Here is an 18,407-nt window from a genome sequence, read left to right as displayed (position 1 = left end):
TTTATGTATAACAACATATTTGACAAGCTTATAGATGAGATAACAGTGCTTAGCAGGAAGCTTGCATTTTTTCTTGATGGTAGAAAAGGTTGTGGTTAGAATCAGAGTTTGAGAAAGCACGTAGTCTAAAAGGCAGAATTTAAATAGATAAGTTTTGTGTTTAAATATGAAATTCTTCCAGTTCTTCCCAGTGTCTCATTTAAAAATCCCCTGATACTTGAAATTTTTGTCAATGTACTTATTTTCCTAGTAGTGAAGACTGGGGATAAAAAAAGAAACACTGAATGCCTTCCAGTAGAGGAGGTGGAAATCATAGTCCAGGGATTTTCAGGTCTTCTAAAGACCTCTGGGTTGGTCCTCATCCTTTGCAGACCTTTTGGACAGGCCTCATAATTTAGCAGTCGCAATACACAAACCACTCTAGGGCACAACTCTGAACACCACAGGCAGCCCAAGTACTGCCTTTAACAGCAATTGGACAAACCTGTGTGCCGTTGTTTCTTGTACCCCAGGTATGGGGATTGTACCTGTCCAGGTATTGTTCAGAATAATAGAGTGTTTGAGGTTAGAAGACACCTCTGGTGGTCATCCTGTCCAGTTCACCTGCTCAGGCAGGGTCACCAAGATGGTCCAGATGGCTTTTGAATGTCTCCAAGGATGGAGACTCCACAGCTTCCTGGGGCAAGCTGTGCCAGCACTTGATCACCCTCACAGTGAAAAAGTGTTTCCTGATGTTCCAAGGGAACATCCTGTGTTTCAGTGTGTGTCCCTTGCCCTGCCCCTGGGCACCACTGAAAAGTGCCTGGCTCTGTCATCTTTGCACCCTCCATTCAGGTATTTATATACAAAAATGAGATCCTCCTGAGCCTTCTCTTCTCCAGGCTTCACAGTCCCAGGTCATCTGCTCTTTTTTTAAATAATGTTTTGGAAAATGCAGATCTCTAGCTTAGCACTAAGATCTGAAAATAGCTGCATTATGAATCCTATTAAAAGTCTTGGCATCACCTTGCTTGGATAGTTTGGAGCATGTGGATAAATATTGTTTAAGGGAAGTCTGCCTTTTGAGGCTTGAGCTGGCTCTGTGTGCAGTAACAACTCCAGAACCAAGCATGCTTGGTTCATTATCTTAGGCTGGACTGATTACGCTGGGTGCTATGCTACCCAAATACAGCTGTATCCAATTGGGTGCGGGCTGGCAATCAGAACAGGACGTGGTCTCACACCATGTGTGCTGCTTGGCTTAGGCCACGTGGCATAGATGTGTCTTCAGTTGGGATGACCAGATATTGCCAGAAGAGATTATTCCCAGGTCCCAACAGTAGTTCAGGATGCTATTTCCATGTTTCATAGCATCTTTTTCTTTGTCTCCTATTCTCTAGACACAGTTCTTGGAAACTGCTTGCCATGGGGGCAGGATGGGGTGGAGGGGAAGGTGGTCTATGCTGGGTGACACAACCTGGCACAGCAGGTTTACCTGCCTGCCATGTGGTCCTGTGCTGCAGTTGTGACCTTGCTTTGGTCCCAAGTAGTGTTTTAAGCAATGAAATTCATTTTCCTGTGGTCTATATAAGAGCATATATGCTAGTTTTAAGCAATAACTAGATCTTGGAAGACTTTCCAAGGAAAGTAGAAGTCATTATGCCTGTTTGATGGATGAGGAGATCAAAGTATAGCACCTAGCTTAAAGGGGATGAGATACTATGCCTCAAGGAGCTACCATCTGCAGCTGGACTGTAGCAGAAGTGCGTGTCCTCGGCCCCAGGACTTAGGCAACTTGGCCAAGATTTGTGGTAGACAGGTACAGAAATGAGTTCTCCCTTGTCTTATTAAAATGCTGCATAGGGCCTGCCACAGAATTTGGGACATTATGGCAGATCTGCACATGGGTGGCTTGGTGCCCCTGGCCTGCAGTGGAAATGCTCTTGAGGTTCTTGCTAAGCACTGAGCAGAAACAGGCAATGATGGATGTCTATTGAATGTTCATGGGCAATAATTCCAATGCCTTATTTCATAAAATAAAAGACTTTTTTTTTCTTGGTGGTGAATTCAAGCTTGCAGATGCTACACAGGCACTCCCAGTGACTATTTTCAGCGTATGGCGGTGTGGAATTAAGGTTGAGCTGTGAGGGTGGCAGATGCTTTAATTGCATATTTTGTGTATTATTTACCTTTTTCCTGAGTTTTTTTTAGTTGTTCTGTGCAATACCACAACGCTGACTCAGGTCTCCATTGGCAAGGTTTGCAGGCATCAAAGTATAATTACATGTTTGAATTTATTTCTATAATTTAAGAACCTAGAGGAAATTAATAACAAAATCCATGCCAATGTAATTGTGATGGTTGTATATTATTTTTTCTGGTAGTGAGCCAAAACAACAAATACAAGAGTGTTTCACTCTGTTAAATGCGCAAATAGCATTTGGTTCATTACCTGTGCGCAGAGTTCCATTCATGGTTTGTTGATACGCAAGTGCTTCCTCTCCATGCCCAAAGATCATGAAAAGACCTGGCTGGTTTAATACATAGTGTATAGCAATCCAAGCTGCAGCAGCTCCAAGCTAATGTACATTGAGTTCCTGCAACAGGAAATGTAGCCTAATTCTGACAAAGGTTTTGAGAGCAGGCAGGTCCATAGACTGTGTCTGTCTAGTGTAATCATAAAAACAATGTTTGTACCTCTGCATTTTTCTAAGTGAAAATTTAGGTCTGCTTCCAGAGTAAATATGGCCTGTCCTGTTTTGTTTCAGTTTTGCGATCTGTTTTCAAACTAGTTTCTTGCAGGTGAGAAAAGCCTGTTGGATGCTGGTCTTGCTGCCATGGAGAGAAACCTGCTTTTTTTGTAGCTGGCTGGCAACTCTTGTGACGCACATTTGCTTATCGAGGGCATAATTACACAAAAGTCTGACACTGGGATTTTTAAAAAGTGAAGCATGACTAAAGATTATTGTTCTGAGCTATAATTAAGCACTCATTTTATTGCAGCAGGTCTTGAAGGGAACCTGATAGTTATTATTAACTGTAAGTGTGAATACATACAGTGTGACAAACAACTGCAGATTTTCTATCCTTGCTAATGCAACATAAAGCTGAGTCCTTCCTCTATTTGCTTCCCTCCTAGGCTTTTCCTGATTCCTGGATACAATGGCGTGTTTCATCATGTGTTGCTCTTGTTTACCCTTCATATAAGATCTTGGTTTCTGATACCTCTTTTGGGCTGTTCCGTTTAACTAGAGGAGAATCAAAACTACTGGGGATGCTCATTTTGCAAAGGCCATGGGATCCATCCCATTTGGAGGCTTTATTTTTGACATGTGACCTCTACAGCCACAACAACATCAATGTGCGGTATCTAATTCACCATTCAGGGCTTGCTCAGTGCTGTACTTTCTTGTGTAAAGCCCACAGGTACTCTCAGACTATACTTCTGCTGCTAAATGAATGAGCTTGAACGCTGCTCTCTCATTCTTCTGAGTCGTTCCCTCGTGTGCTGCTGGTTTGTGTGAGTGTCTGGATGTGGTGGGGTGGTGGCACACGAGGGACTGTTCTCACCAGACTGACCCGGGTTTGGATCTCTTCACAGGTGTCCTTTGGGGCCACTGGGTCCTATAGTAGATCAGACAGGCCAGCCTGTGCTGTTTGGCCTCAGGATCAGACACCTGTTTGTGGCCCTGTTCCATCTGACCCTGTAGATGTAGCCTTGAAGGCTGACCACCGTTGGGCTGTTGGACATGCTATGGCTCTATAAAAGAGGAATTCCTCATTAGTAGTATTTTGTAATATTTTCCTGGAACAGAGGTGAGAATCTGGCTCCTGTTGCCTCTGTGGGAGGGTGAAATTTTCTTGCTTGCCACCATAAGACTCTTTTGATTCCTTGAGGACCAGATCATTGCATCAGCATTGAGCTGGCCAGAAGAGAAACTGAATTTTATTCTTAATGACAGTAATTAAATGATTTTTTTTCCCCCCTGAAACTAACAGATATTTCTCTCATTTACAAATTGTGGACTGTACAAAACTATCACCTGCAGAGCCTAGCAGTCTCTTGTGCCTTAGACATATATATGTACACTTGTATGAGGGGCTTAAACACTCGCCCTTCTCAAATGCTTCCTTATTAGTGTTCATGGTAAAACTCCGTCTATAGGTTAGCATCCTGCTTTGATGAAGTGAAATTAAATTCAAGACAGAATTCTGAAAATGTAAGCATTGCTAGTGCAAGATGAAAAGTAAATCTGATGTATGGCACTGCTTCAGTTTTCTATATTAGTCCTAGTGAGAGTTCTTCGATCTTGATTTGCAGGTGTGCAGTCTGTTATCACAACAGACTAAAATCTTCTGTTTTAATCTAATTTTATTGACTCTATTTGAAGTATGGTTTTAAAGTTGATGGCAAAACCTTCAGAACAAAATGCCTTTAGGGAACTGGAAAATAAAGTTAGATTTGCACTGAAAATTTCTCATGTCCATGAGCAGCTTTTCAAGAAGAGAATAATTTTTCCATTTTCTCAGTATTCCCAAAAGAAATACTGACAGAGATCAACCAGCACTCACAGGCTGAACTCCAGTCTCTCTAGAGGAAGCTTGTGTGTATCAGGAGGTAAATTATAAATGTCCATTTCCATGCAAAACCGATTTCCCTGATAATCCCTGCCCCTTCCTTTTCTGGGGCCGTTTTGTACAACATCTGCCAGTGGTGTCAGATTCTGTGGTAGGTTTATGGTGTCTGTGTGCAGCTATCTGTAGACTTTAACATTCAAACAAAGCCAAAGTGTGTCCACCATGATTTAGCTTTTTGTTTGTGGTTTGTTTTTTGTTGTTTGTTTGGTTGGTTTTTTGTTGTTGTTTTTTTCCTGTGTTTGTTGTTGTTGTTGGTTTCGGGGTTTTTTTTCTTATTTGTTTGTTTTTCTTGCCTTTTCTTTTTCAGAAGGCAAAAGGGCACTGGAGCTTGATTAAAGTCAACAAGAGGGTTTTTATTTTGGTCGGGCTGAACACAACCTCGAAGTAGTGTTTTTGTGCAGACCAGGGCTCCTGAAAAGAAACAAAAAAAAAGGTAGAATTGATCTTATGGCATTGTCTTTTGGTTTTTTTTTTTCTTTTTTCCCTATCCTGACCATCTTGATTTTGATAGATCCAAGCATATACAGCCTTTAAGTATTTCTCTTTCAGTTTTAGTGTCTTGGTGGGTGCTGCCTTCTCTTCCATCTTGAAAGGCACCTGCCTCTCAGGAGTCTGTTGGATTAGGCAGCCATGGTGGAAGGTGTCACTGGCTGTAGCTCTTGTCTCCCTTCTGCTGGAGGTTTTCATCACAGCAACAGCAGCAACCAAGTGCCTCCTCCTCAGCTCCTGCAGCTTTGAGGCTCCATAGCACAGCCCAGTAAAATAGCCTTGTGAACCTGGGGTAGCTGAAAAAATGGTTGCACTATTGCTCTTGTTGCCTCTTTTTCTCCTGGTGTTAATCTCCAGCAAAACAGAAGAGCTGGAGGTGATAAATGTTGCTTGTCTGCTGGAGCCCACATGATGGCTCTGAGCTGTGTTGGGGTGGGATTCAGGCTTAATTGAAACTGTCAGGACTTTACCTCATAAATTCAGCGGGGTCAGTGTTTTGAGCCTGATGCCTATGGAGTGTTAGATGGATACCTGCTGCCAAAGTCATGGACTGAGGACTAACTTTCACTTCAGACCATAAAAAACAGGCACTTATTAAGGTTCCGGTGAAGTTAAAGCAAGATAATTGCCTCTCAAAACATTAAGTCTATCCAGCAAGCTCGGTAGTTTTTGTGTACCAAACAAGTGAATTTGGTAGCATACTAAGCTTGTACACATCACCTTGACCTGTGTAGGGTTTTTTAAAATGTTTTCTTTCACATTTGTGAGCACATAAATAGATTTTTGGGGGGATGTGGTAGTGGTGACAGAGCAAAGGTGAATTTGCAGTATTCTGACTGAAGACTTGCCGTTGAGCCAACAGATGTAGTAATTGTTTATGATTCCCTTGACTGTAAGGAGCTAAGAGAAAACAATTCAGAAATTAGCAATTTTATCAATTATTTACAAAGTGGTGTCCTAACAAAGAAAACATCTAATTCTAGGCAAATGAGGTCCAAAGGAAGTGGAAGACTGTCAACAGCACTTGGCAAGTTTGTTCTGAAAGGCTAAGTCCACGTTAAAACCAAGTGTGGATCCCAAAGCAGAATCCTGACTTTATTTACTTGAGTTTCTGGCTCTTGCACTTTTGGAACTGTGATCAATGCAAGTGAGAGTTGGGCTCTGTTTGCAGTAGAGCTGAGTCAGCAGTTGCTCTTGGCAGATGGGACTTGGCTTCTCCATGTCTACTTGGAGCAGAGTGTGAAATGTCCTGTTAGGTGTTAAGCTTGGCACTTTAAAACAGAACAAACCCTAAGTGACTCCTCTAAATGTTCACGTATGCCTTTTTGCATGCAGCTTATTGCTGACTGAGAAATGGTCCTATTCATCAAAAATGATTTATGGTATTGCAGACATGCATACAGAGCAGGAACTCTGCAAACAGCCCATGCAGGGACCTGAAGTAATTGGCAATGTTTGGGCTGTCCTAAAACTTGGTGGGGCCCTGAGTACTGACTGTGGGCATGAACAGATGACTCTAGATTCTGTGCTCAAGGAGAATGGGCATTTTGGAGTCCTTTGCACCTACATACAGGCTCTCCTACGTGAGTATTGCATCTTCAGAATGGCACTGGCAGAAACGTTTTCTGCATCCAGTGTTTTGCCTGACTGCACTTGTACTGCATTGTACTGTTTCTTGTATCTCTAATATTGAGGATCTAGATCCAGCTGAGCTGCTGTCAGCCCTGCCATGACTAGAGGAGGCCTTTGGGGGTCTTCTCAAAATCCAGACAAGGATCTTTCTCATGGGGTATTGTGTGAATTGGGGTTTCTGCCTAAATGCCAAACCCAAAAACACAGCTGTGTGTGTGTTGGGGTGAGGTGGGTGTGTGTTATGAGTATGTTGGCAAAAATTTTTATGAGTCACACTGTTTAACCTTTTCTGACTCAGTTAGCTTTTCATCTTTGTTGTGGTTTAACCCTGGAAGGCAGTGAAGCACCACACAGCTGCTTGTTTGCTTTCTCTGACCCCCAATGGGATGGGGGGAGAGGAAAGGAAGAGTAAAAGCAAGGAAACTTGTACATCAAGATTTAAATCGTTTAATAAGCAAAAGGTAAGTGGAAGAAGAGACAAAGCAAGCAAAAGTCATGCAAAGGCAATCACTCACCACCTCCCACAAGTAGACTGTTGCTCAGCCAGTTCGTGACCAAAAGATAGTTAATCCCCCTAAAATCCCCTCCTCTCCCTTTTTATTGCTGAGTGTGATGTTATATGGTACAGAATACCTCTTCGATCAGTTTGGGTTACCTGTCTGGTCATGTCCCCTCCTAACCTCTTGCAACGCCCCCAAACTATTCGCTGAGCGGGGGCAGAGTGAGAAACAGAGGCCCCCAATGCTGTGCAAGCGCTTTCAGCCACAGCTAAAATGTGTTATCAACCTTGTTTTGGTCACTAATCTAAAACACAGCACCATACAAAGTGCTATGAAGAAAATTCACTCTGTCCCAGCCAGATCTGATACAGTGTTATAAAACCGATGGGATTGATCACCTTTTTTCTAATGAGGAATAAGAAAATCTTCACCATCAGATGTAGTCCTGCAACTGGATCATTAATCATATGTTGTGACTTGAAGCTAGAATAATATTTTTTAAATGATTGCCCCAATTCAAATGAGCTTTTGGTACATCATGATTTCTAGCTAATGAGCACATGGCTAGCACACTAGCTGGAGTGCTGCTGTTGTTTAGCCATTAAATTATATTATTAATACTATTTTGTTACCACAGAAACAACAGAAGCACTGAGTTACAGTCTTTAAGGACTTGAAATACAACACCTGTTTGTGGGTTTTTTGAAAGTATTAGTAATCAATCATTCTGGCAGGACTACCAGCAGGATTATGTTGTACTCCTGCAATGTCCGCCAACCTGCCCACCTTGCTACGTGGGTTCTGATTTGGACAAGGGTCTAAAGTGTTTAGCCTGACACATCTCTCCTCAAGTGTGATGAGTGCTGCATTACCAACAAACAGAAACCCCCATCTTGTGGTGATCTGAAGAAGAACAAACACTGACTGAAGCAACATTAACATTGTTTGTGTATGCAAATAAGATTTTTGTGGATAAAATGATCTTGCACTCAGATTGCAGGGGTAGTATCTAAAGGGTTGGAGTAACTTTTTCAGCTGTCCAAATTAATCTCCTAACAACAAACTCAGAGATGTTTTGACTTGTCATTTGGAAACAATTAGTAGCACTGTGGAAGTAATGTGCATGTGATTTTATTTTTTCTGCTTCAGCAGTTTCTTTTGTTTCACTGAGCTATGTTCAAAAATAAAATGTACCAAATGTTTAGTGTCAATGACTCAAAGAAAACACTCACTCTCTTCAAAAGAACGCCCGAGCAGCAAATGATGCTTAATTGCATTGCTCTTTTTGTTGCCCTCGGGACTGTTAGCCGCTGGGATACGTACAGAGGTTGCCAGGAAAGGACAGGTTAGTGCTGCTGGATGGGTACAGCACACAGTATGCTGCCAGCCTCTGTTACAGAGGTGTCATAGGAAAAAGAAACAAAGAAAGTGTAAGATTTATTTCCCTCCCCCCCACCAAAGTCCTTCATTTTCTCTGTATGGCGATAACTTCTCAGTAGGGGGTGGATTTATTAATGTCACTTCCCTAGAGCCCTGTAGATAAATAATATCTGCCAGGAGAAACAAGGCATAATCAAAAAAAAAATACTTCCTTTATTCTTTGAAGTTCCTGAAGGAGCTCCTGAAGAAGCACCTCTCCCCACTTTCCCTGTCCTTGCACCCAAGCTGTGGCCTTTTCTATCTCTTATTTCCATTGAGTGGCAACTGTGCTCTACCCCCACCAGGATGTATTTCTTTCCATTAGAGGGTCTCAATGGCCCGACATAGTCAACTTGCCACATGCTCCAGAGAGTCTTGCCCTGCCTGATATGTAGGACCGGGGCCTGATTTGTGTGATCAGCTTTAAGTCTGATCCGACATTGTGGACAGGCTGTGAGAATTGCTTCACATGTTCCCACGGACACTGGCCAACCCCGGGATCGGCATTCGTAATAAAGATCTGCTTTTCCAGAATGGCCTTGCTTAAGGTGTAACCATTCAGCTAACTGTGCCCACTCCTCTGGTATGCTTTCAGCTAGCCTGATCTGGGCTAGAAAGTCAGCTTGTTGATTCCATTTGGCAGTGGGGGTTCCATCCTTTGCATGTCCTTTTACCCAGCCCACACTCAAAGGTCGTGACGTGCCTATCTCTAATAGTCTTTGCCAATCTTCAGCTCTCCACACTCTGGTGCAATTTACTTCCCACTGGTTGGATTCCCATTGGCATATCCATTCAGTGGCACCCTTATAGGTTGCATAGGAATCAGTGTAAATCGTGAAGGCTCCTCCTTCTGCTGCTAATAAGAGAGCACGCAGTTCTCCTACTTGAGCACTACCTTCCCCCTCCTCTGTTATTCTTTTTCCAGTAGCAATCTCCAATGCTGCTGCCTTGTACTGCCAGTTTGTCCCTACCCGATGGGCTGATGCATCAGTGAACCAGACTCCTTGTGTGTCTGAGTCCTGAGTTAGCTTAGGTGCTTCTTTTATTGGAGAGGGTTTAGAAGGCAGGCTCAACAGGACCTGATCAGCGTTCACAGGTTGTTGAAGTTTTGAAACTTTTACAGAACCCTCCTTTAGTAGTAACAATTGGCTAACTCCCTCTAAATAGGCGTACCATTTTCGTACCGTTGCGTTCTGTGCCACCCCCTCGGGGGGGTAACCCTTTAAGGATTGAATTCAACAGAGGGAAGGGGCCTTGTACAATAACTTTCTGTGATGTACACAGTTTCTCTGCCTCCTTAACTGCTCAGGTAAGTGAGAGAAGCCCCTTTTCCCACTCCGAATATCGTTGTTCAGCTCCCTTAAATGCGGTGGAAGAGAACAACAAAGGTCTAGCTGGCCCTATTGGCCCCCTCTGGAATATAGCACAATAGGAGGCATGTTCTGCAAACCCCCATTCCACTCTTAATGGGTCTTGTGGATGTAGCGGGCCAAATTTCTGATAGGCTTTAAGTTCATCTTTTAGAACATTAAGGGCCTCTGTATGTTGTAGAGTCCAATTCCATTTCTTGTTTTTTCGGAGTAGGTCATATAGGGGACGGGCAATCACTGAGAATCCTGGGATATGTTTTCTCCAGTACCCTAATGTACCCAACAGGCATTGCAAGTCTGCTTTGCTGTTTGGGGTGTGCCCCTTGTCTACGGTAGCCAGAACATCATCAGGCACTGCTATGGCTCCCCCTGTCCACCAAGCCCCTAGGAATTTAACTTCGTGGCTGGGACCCTGGCACTTGGACGGTGGAATATCTAATCCGTTCTGTGTTAATAAATTCCAAAGAGTTTCTGCTACTTGCCCCACCTGTTCCTTATTGTCTCCGCCCACTAAGATGTCGTCTAAATATTGATATATGCAAATGCCTGACGGTACCTGTACAGTGTCAATGACTGCAGCAAGGGCATTGTGGGCAATAGTAGGAGAGTGTTTGTACCCCTGAGTAAGCTGATTAAAAGTGTATTGCTTCCCTTCCCAGGTAAAAGCAAATTGTGCCTTGTCTTCTTCCCTTAGGGGAATCATGAAGAACATATCTTTAACATCTAAAGCAGCCATCCGTGGGTGGGCTGCTGCTTGTATTACAGTCACCACGAGGCTATGTTTGGGACGGCAGCTGTTAGTGGTGCGGTGTTATTATTCAATTTTCGATAATCAATAGCTAGGCGCCAACAAAAGAAGCTGTTACCCTCAAGTAATAGAGAGGGAGATGTGCCTACTCCTTCCATATTGAAGGAGGGGGGGGGAGAGAGTGGGGGGGAAGGGTTGCATCCTGCCACAGATACTGAGGCTAGCAGCAAAGCACAAAAAAGGAGGATGCCTATGAACAAATATTTGTACAGGGGACCTCCTGTTTTCTGTATTTTTGTGTTGCATTGACTGTATGAAGGGCTGGAGAGCCATTAGCAGGGTCTTCTGAGATTGCTTTTCCTTCCTATAGTGTCTGGCAGGTGGTGAGAGTGTGGCAGGTCATTATATGCTCTGGTTATTTTCTCCTGCTGTGCTGAATCTTTAAGGTTATTGCTAAATCTTAGCAGTATCCTTTACTCAAGGCTCACTTTTTCACTCCAATCTTGCATGCTTTTCTGTTGTTGCTACTGTCTTCTATAAAAGTCTAAGATGAATCTTGTTCAAAATGTTACCTTAACTGCCTTTCTTGGCAGACTTTAATCAGTAACACAGTTTTATGAGTACTTCAAATCTTAAATACGGAATTCTATTCTGTATATCACTGAGACATCAGAAAGAGTATTAGGCAGGCTGAAAAATAAACCTCTGAACAATTATGTCAAACAGCTATGTATATAGAAGATTGAAGTAAATGTTAGTTGCGAAAGAAGACATGCAAACTTGACAGTGAATGAGCCTGTAATTCATTCTGTCCTATCCTGGCACATAGAAATAAAGAGAAATTGTAGAAGATCCTTGCTGCATGAGACATGTTTTCAGAGGGCCTGAGTGTGGGAGGAGAGGCCACATCTCAGTCATGACCTGGAAAAACGGATTATGTTTTAGGGAATACAAAATGCTAGAGGTTTTTCTTCAGTCAACCACTTTCTTCTTCTTGTTGCTTGACAATAGGACTTCTGAGTCCCTGATGTTGCTTCCCCATCAAATAGCAGCTATAAGAGATTTGAGGTTGGTTTTGGCCAGTGCGTACCTGGTACTCTATGCATAGGAATAACTAAGTTTTGAATTGAATGAAAGTGCCCCTACTCTTTTTCTTAAGAAATTATTTTTTATTCCCCATTGAGCTTTGCTGTACTATTTCTATGCTCTATCACTGATAACAATGCTGAGTGATAAAATGCTTCTTGCCTTTGACGTCAGGTCTAATAACACTAATTTTCAAACCAGTCTGAACTCTTTTGTGGAAGAAGATAGGAAAATGATAGGGCGATCATTAGTTTCTTTTTTCCTCTAATCTGGTATAATGTGTCTTATTATGGTCTTTAATAACTGTAACCACAGCAACAAATAGTGATGGATATAATGCATTAGGGTCTCTCCTCTCAGTAATCATATTCTGCTTCCAGATGCCTTTCAGGCCACAAAGTAAATTAACATTCAACAGCAATACATCGAGATGCTGCAGAAATTCCCTCTTCCTTTTCAGAGAGGTGATCCAGGTTGTTAGGGACCTTTGAGTAGTAGCTGACTTTTCCAAAGACCAACAGTATTCCAACTTGACAGTTACTGAGCAGGCTGCTGTGTAAAGATTAATGAAGTTGCCTGCCCAGATTAGTTGGAGGGGCTATACAGGAATCAGCTTGTGGAATAAAATTCAATATATACCAGCAGAAGAATGAGAGAGTGGCTTAAGGGGGCAGGTTGTATTGGAGCTTTGGTTGTAGGGCACTCTCTGTTGTGGGGTGGAGTTTTTCTTAAACTGAAAGTCTTTCAAAGCCAAAATGTTTATATTGGTTATGGTTGTTGGTGTTTTGCATCGCAAACCCTGGCACAGGAACTAAACAGCATGGAGTGACATGCAGTGTTTTTGGAGAGTATTTATGGTCCAGGTGGGGATATAGCAGTAATGTGTCCTGTAATCAGAGGGTGGTATCCTGGTGCAAGAGGTCTTGGGTGAATGTCAAAGCAACAGTGATTACAGAGGAAATGAATACATCTGGTTGTCCTCCCCAGCATCTTGTGGAAAAGACTGAAAACAGCAGCAGAAGTGATGTACTGAATGCAATGGAGAAGAGCTGTACCTTATATGTAATTAATCTTTATTTGAAGGGTTGTTAAAATGGAATCATAGAATCATTTCAGTTGTAAGAAAACCTCAGGATCATCGAGTCCAACCATAACCTAACTCTAGCACTAAACCGTGTCCCTAAGAACCTCCTTTTGACCTCCCCGAAATGAGGAAGGTAATATGTGTGTCCAGTTAAATTTCACATTTGCTGTGTACATAAGCAGGTTTAGAAATGTGAATTTTTGCCCAGCTACAGGATGTCCTGAGATCAGTATGAGAACAAGTGAGATAAATTGCGTCCAAGGAGTGTCTGCATCTTCCTAAAGAAGTTGAAAAAAAATGTCAGCTTTTACATGCCTAAAGTCAGAAGAGATCTGAGTCCTATGGGAAGATTTTTGTAAAACATTCAAGAGGAAGAAACAGAAGAGTGCTTAAACTGTTCGATTGAGTTACTTACTAAAATTGCGTGTGTGTGTGTGTTGTTAAATCTCTTGGGCATTTTAGAAAATAATACCCTTCTCAAAAGAAACTGAGCAAAATATGCTTCCAGATAGTGATTCCACATAATATTTCTAAGAAGAAACAGAATTTTCTTCATTTTTTTAAAGAAATTTGCCTATGGCCTATTTACTACTCTCTTGTTACTAAAATGATTTTTTCTGAACAGTTCACAAATATGTAAATTCTATAGTTATGAAATACATAAAAAATAAACGGTGATCACAGATATATTGCATTCTAGTCCCCGCCAAGGTCCATCAGGTCAGGGGCATTTGAGCACTCTCGGGAGCCCAGGAGATGACTCCAGCTCAAGGGAGGATAGGATAGGATAGGATAGGATAGGATAGGATAGGATAGGATAGGATAGGATAGGATAGGATAGGATAGGATAGGATAGGATAGGATAGGATAGGATAGGATAGGGCTGGGGCAGGTCCTGGGAGGCGTGAGCAGCCTGTGGGACAAGGAGCCAGGTCTGGCTCACATGCTCAGGGAACAGCCGATCGCCAGCACTGGGGTCAGGAAGGAGTTTTTTCCCCCGGGGCAGATCAGCACTGGTCCCCGGGGGTTTTTTGCCTTCCTCTGCAGCATTGAGCATGACCACTTTGCAGAGCTCCTCTGGGCCCTTTTGGCTCGGATCCTGCCTGCTGCTCAAGCACCAGGAAGATGGCCTCTCGTGCCCTGCAGCTGGGGGGAGGAAGGCTTTTTTTTACCCCCCGGTGGGACGGCAAGCGTCTCCGGGGGTTTTTTGCCTTCCTCTGCAGCGCTGAGCACGGCCCCTTGCCACGGCTTCTTTGGGCCATTTGGGCTGGGTGCCTGCTGCTCCACGAGCTGGCCGTAAACTTAGCTAGAACAGCACACCCAAACCAGCATAGAACAGCTCACCTAAACCAACCTTAAAGAAGCTAAACCAATCTGCCTCAAAAAACTTCAATCAGCCACCAACAACCTAAACGGAACCTTAAACAATCTACAACAAATTACCTAAACCAAACAAAATAAACCAACCTAAACACCCTAAAACAAACCTATCTAAACCAAATGATCTAAAAAAATCCTACCTAAAACAATCTAAAACTACATAAACCGGCATTTCTCAACCAACCTTAAGCAACCTAGAACCAAACAAGCTAAACAAACTGAAACCAACCAATCTTAACCTAAAATAACCATTAAACAATCTCAAACAACTTAAAACCAATCTAATAAAGGATAAAACCACCTAAAGCGACCGATCTAAACCAACCTCAAAAATAGGAAACCAAATGACATAACCACACCAAAATGACCTAAAGCAAACAACCCAAAGCTAAATAGAACCACTGAAACCAGCCTACGACGACCAAGCTAAAAACCAATCTAGATCAACTCAACTTCAACAACAAAGCTAAAACACCCTAAAAAACCTCAACAACAAAAACCCAACCACCAGCCACCCTGCCCCAGGCAGTGTCTCACTTGGATGTGCCTGCAGTCTTGGAAGCCTGACTACCCCAGGTTCTCCTCCTAACGGACCCTGAGCTTGTTTGGAGGTCCTCAAGCACGGCGCAGCTACCGTATACCCTTGACCTAGCAACGGTTCGCCTCTAGCGGGGAACGTCGTCCTCTTTGAGCAAGGCGGGGAAACACGTGGAGCAGGGAAGGAGGAAGGGGACGTCTGCCGAGACAGCAGAAACAGCCCAATCGAGCCTGGTGATTAGTGGGGGGACACATGTCCCAGCGAGACTGCACTCACATCCAAAGCATCCAGACACAACCGAAAACCAACTAAACACAATGTACATCTAACCAAACCACCTAAAGCACCCTCAACAACCAATCTAAGCCACCCCAGCCTGAAGGAACCCATCTTCAAAACATGCGCCGTGCATAACACTGCCCTAAACAACCTACCAGGAAATAACTAAACCAACCTAAACCAAACAACCTGAACCAACCTTAACAGAAACCCTTCAAGCGACCTAAACAATGTAAACCAAACCTGCCTAAACCAACCTACCTAAAAACACAGACACTCACCAACCCACCTAAACTGCTTACTGAAAAGAAACAACCTCAAATAACCAACCAACCAACCAACCCACCCCCAACTTAAAATCATCTAAACAAACCTCAACCAAACTACAGAAAACAGCCTCAATGAAAACAGCTTCAGATAGGCCACCTACAACAACCGACGGAAGACAACTTCAACCAAAAATCACCTGCATCAAGCAACCTGAACCCACCAGCCTTCAACAACCAGCCTCTCACAGCCACCCTCAAAGAACCTGCCTCAAACCAACCTCAAACGACCGCAACAAACTGAACCAAGCTACTAAAACCAGAAACCTAAACCAAACTAACACAACCAGTGCTAAAGAATCCTCAGAAAACAGCACCAACCAAAGAACCCAGCAAAACCGAGAAAAAGAAACCTCCTCAGCTAAACCACACAGAGCAGCGCTAAGAAAATCACATCAAACAACCTGAACCCACCCACCTAAACTAACCAACCCAAACCAAGCTAAACCATCAAACCGGAAACAAGCAGCTAAGACCGCCAACCTAAACCAAACTTAACAAACCTTAACCTAAAACAACCAGCCTTCAGTGACCTACGAACACACAACCTACCAACAACGTCATACAGCGTCAAACAACCACCTTCGAACAACCAGTCTCAAAAAGCCTACCAAAACCAACTCATAGAAACTGACCTACACCAACCAAACGAAACAAACTTAAAAAACCCCAACAAAACCAGAACAACAGCAACAAGAGAAACAACACCACCACCACCAAAACAAAAAAAAACAAACAAGGTAGAAAGAAACAGGCAAAACCCAAACAAGTTACAGACAAAGAAGGCAGATGTAGGGAACAGGATGCAGAGATGTTGCATGGGGACCCAGTGCTTTGGAGCAGCCACTGGTGTCCTGTCAGGAACAGGAAGGATTCGCAGCTGCCACTCGGCAGCTCTCCCTGCGGGCAACACCAGCGCCTGGCAGGGACCAGAGCGCTTCTCGTGCATCCCTGCCCAAGAAGCACAGCAGCAAAACAAGCTGTGGAAGGCAAAACACCTGCTTGTCATCGCTACATGTGATGCTTTGGAAAAGATCCCACAGTACCACATACCTCTTCTTTTGTGCATGGTCAGTCCCGCGCCTCATTCTCAAGGTTCTCCCTCTTCAGGAACCAGGGAAAGCTTGGCCTCTATTCCTGCTGCTGCTCTCTGCAGCTCTGGGACTTGCCTTTGCCAGCCTGCAAGGGCTGTTTGTTCAAGCTAAAGTGAAGAACGCAGCAGCCTGCTCCTGGCTACACGTGGGCTTGCGTTAAGGATTGTGAGCACTGGCTCTGAAACAGAGTGAGAAACAGAAATGACATGAAATAACATCAAAGGAAGTACATTAAAAAATAAAATAAAACAAAATAAAATAGAAACACTTGTATCCATTGCGTTTTGTGTCCTGGGAAGTGGTTTTTAGGGAAGAGTGAAGGAAGGGAGAGGGAAGGGGGAAGGGAAGGGAAAAGAAGGCGGAGGAGAAAAGAAAGCCCTGACAGAGCCCTGAGGGCTCCATACCTGAAAGAAATTGTGCTGTTTTCACCGAAAGCGAACTGATTTTCTTCATGCAGCTAGAAACCTTTCTTTTTCACAGCTCGCACGCTCATTATTTGGAATTAGTTTGAGAACAAGAGCTAACACCCCAGCACAGAACTAATGCTTGTAATTGCTCTGGTCTGAGAGCCAAGGACATTCTGACTGCTCTGCCCACAGATGGGACCTGCCGAGGAAGGGGGGCAGAGATGGGACAGAGCTTGACTGACATCCAGGCTGATCAAGAAGAGTATTTCATCCCATTAGCATCACGGTCATTATTTAAGGAGGGAGGGGATCTTTCTCACTCTCTCAGGCGTGCAGTGGAATCTTGATCAACTGGCCACATGGGTCAGGAAAGCTACCTGGCAAGCAAAAAGATCCATTGCACTCTTCTGCTCAGCACATCAAGATTTGCCCTCTGAGTCGCGGCAATTTCTTGAATATCACCAAGAATCAAAACAGGTTTCAAAGAGCAACATGGCATGACCAAATAATAAATACTTCTCTTTAAGTCCACTCATTTGTTTAATCTTTGCCTAGACCTTCAGGAAATGGAAAACCAAACTCACTACGGAGAAGTTCAACACAACAACCCACGCCAAATCAAGGCTACCAGGTAGGAACCCGATGACAAGGATCAGTCACGCAACTGCTACCCTATGACAGGGCTGCCCCGAACAGATCACCCCCAAGGATTCAGTCCAAGGCAGAAACTACTCAGCCGGCAAACATTCCAAAAAAACAAGCACGTTTTGCTTCCACACCTTACAGCAAGTTTTCCCTCAGGAAACACAAAATGAAACAGCAACAACAAGCAGAAATAATACTCACAAGCCTGTAACATCTTCGACGGGATTTTCCCGCACCGGCCGACACCGCCGGACCCGGCGGGCACAGCCGCTCCCCCCGCTCCAGCTGCCCGCCAAGCGGCGGCGCCGAGCGCGCCACCCACGCGTGCCCGCAAGCGGCCTCGTCCTCCCCGCCCGCCCGCCCGCCGGGCACAGGCCGGGCCCCAGCGCAGCCCCGCCCGGGCACCGGGAGAGCGCGGAAGCGTCGCGGCGCCGCTTACCGAGCGGCAGCAGCAGCTGAGAGGGGCTGCTGCTCGCCTTGGCCGCCATGCTGGACACAGACCCGAGCAATCGCTACCGCCTCCCGCAAAGACCGAGCCAGCAGCCCCGACGAGCGGATGGCAGAGCCGTCGCTCCTCGGCCCCGCCCCGTGTGCCGGTAAACGCGGGAACGAGCACTGTCTCTTCAAACACCTTTTGCATTCTTCATCCTACAGCACTAAAGAAATAGCAGAATCCCTTAGCACAGGATAATTGTGCAATACAAGTGCCAGGTTTGTCGTGCTGGTAAAAGATATTGTCAAAAGATGTGCGGCTGTCGGTCTTTCCTCAAGACAAAAGGCAAACGAGCTGGTT

The 18,407-nt window shown here is 44.2% G+C and overlaps 1 long non-coding RNA gene across 1 annotated transcript; it reads right to left on the bottom strand.

Moving 5' to 3' along the window:
• Positions 1 to 4,949: 4,949 nt before the first annotated feature.
• On the bottom strand, positions 4,950 to 17,682 carry LOC136098082 (uncharacterized). Its single transcript, XR_010650902.2, has 2 exons — positions 16,522 to 17,682; positions 4,950 to 5,028 (listed from the first exon to the last, which is right to left on the bottom strand). It is a non-coding gene; the product is annotated as an uncharacterized lncRNA (long non-coding RNA).
• Between the last annotated feature and the right edge of the window lie 725 nt (positions 17,683 to 18,407).

The sequence above is a fragment of the Patagioenas fasciata genome, chromosome 2, assembly GCF_037038585.1.
Source record: "Patagioenas fasciata isolate bPatFas1 chromosome 2, bPatFas1.hap1, whole genome shotgun sequence".
In the NCBI taxonomy this organism is placed as follows: Eukaryota; Metazoa; Chordata; class Aves; order Columbiformes; family Columbidae; genus Patagioenas; species Patagioenas fasciata.
This window is presented reverse-complemented; position numbering and strand designations above follow the sequence as displayed.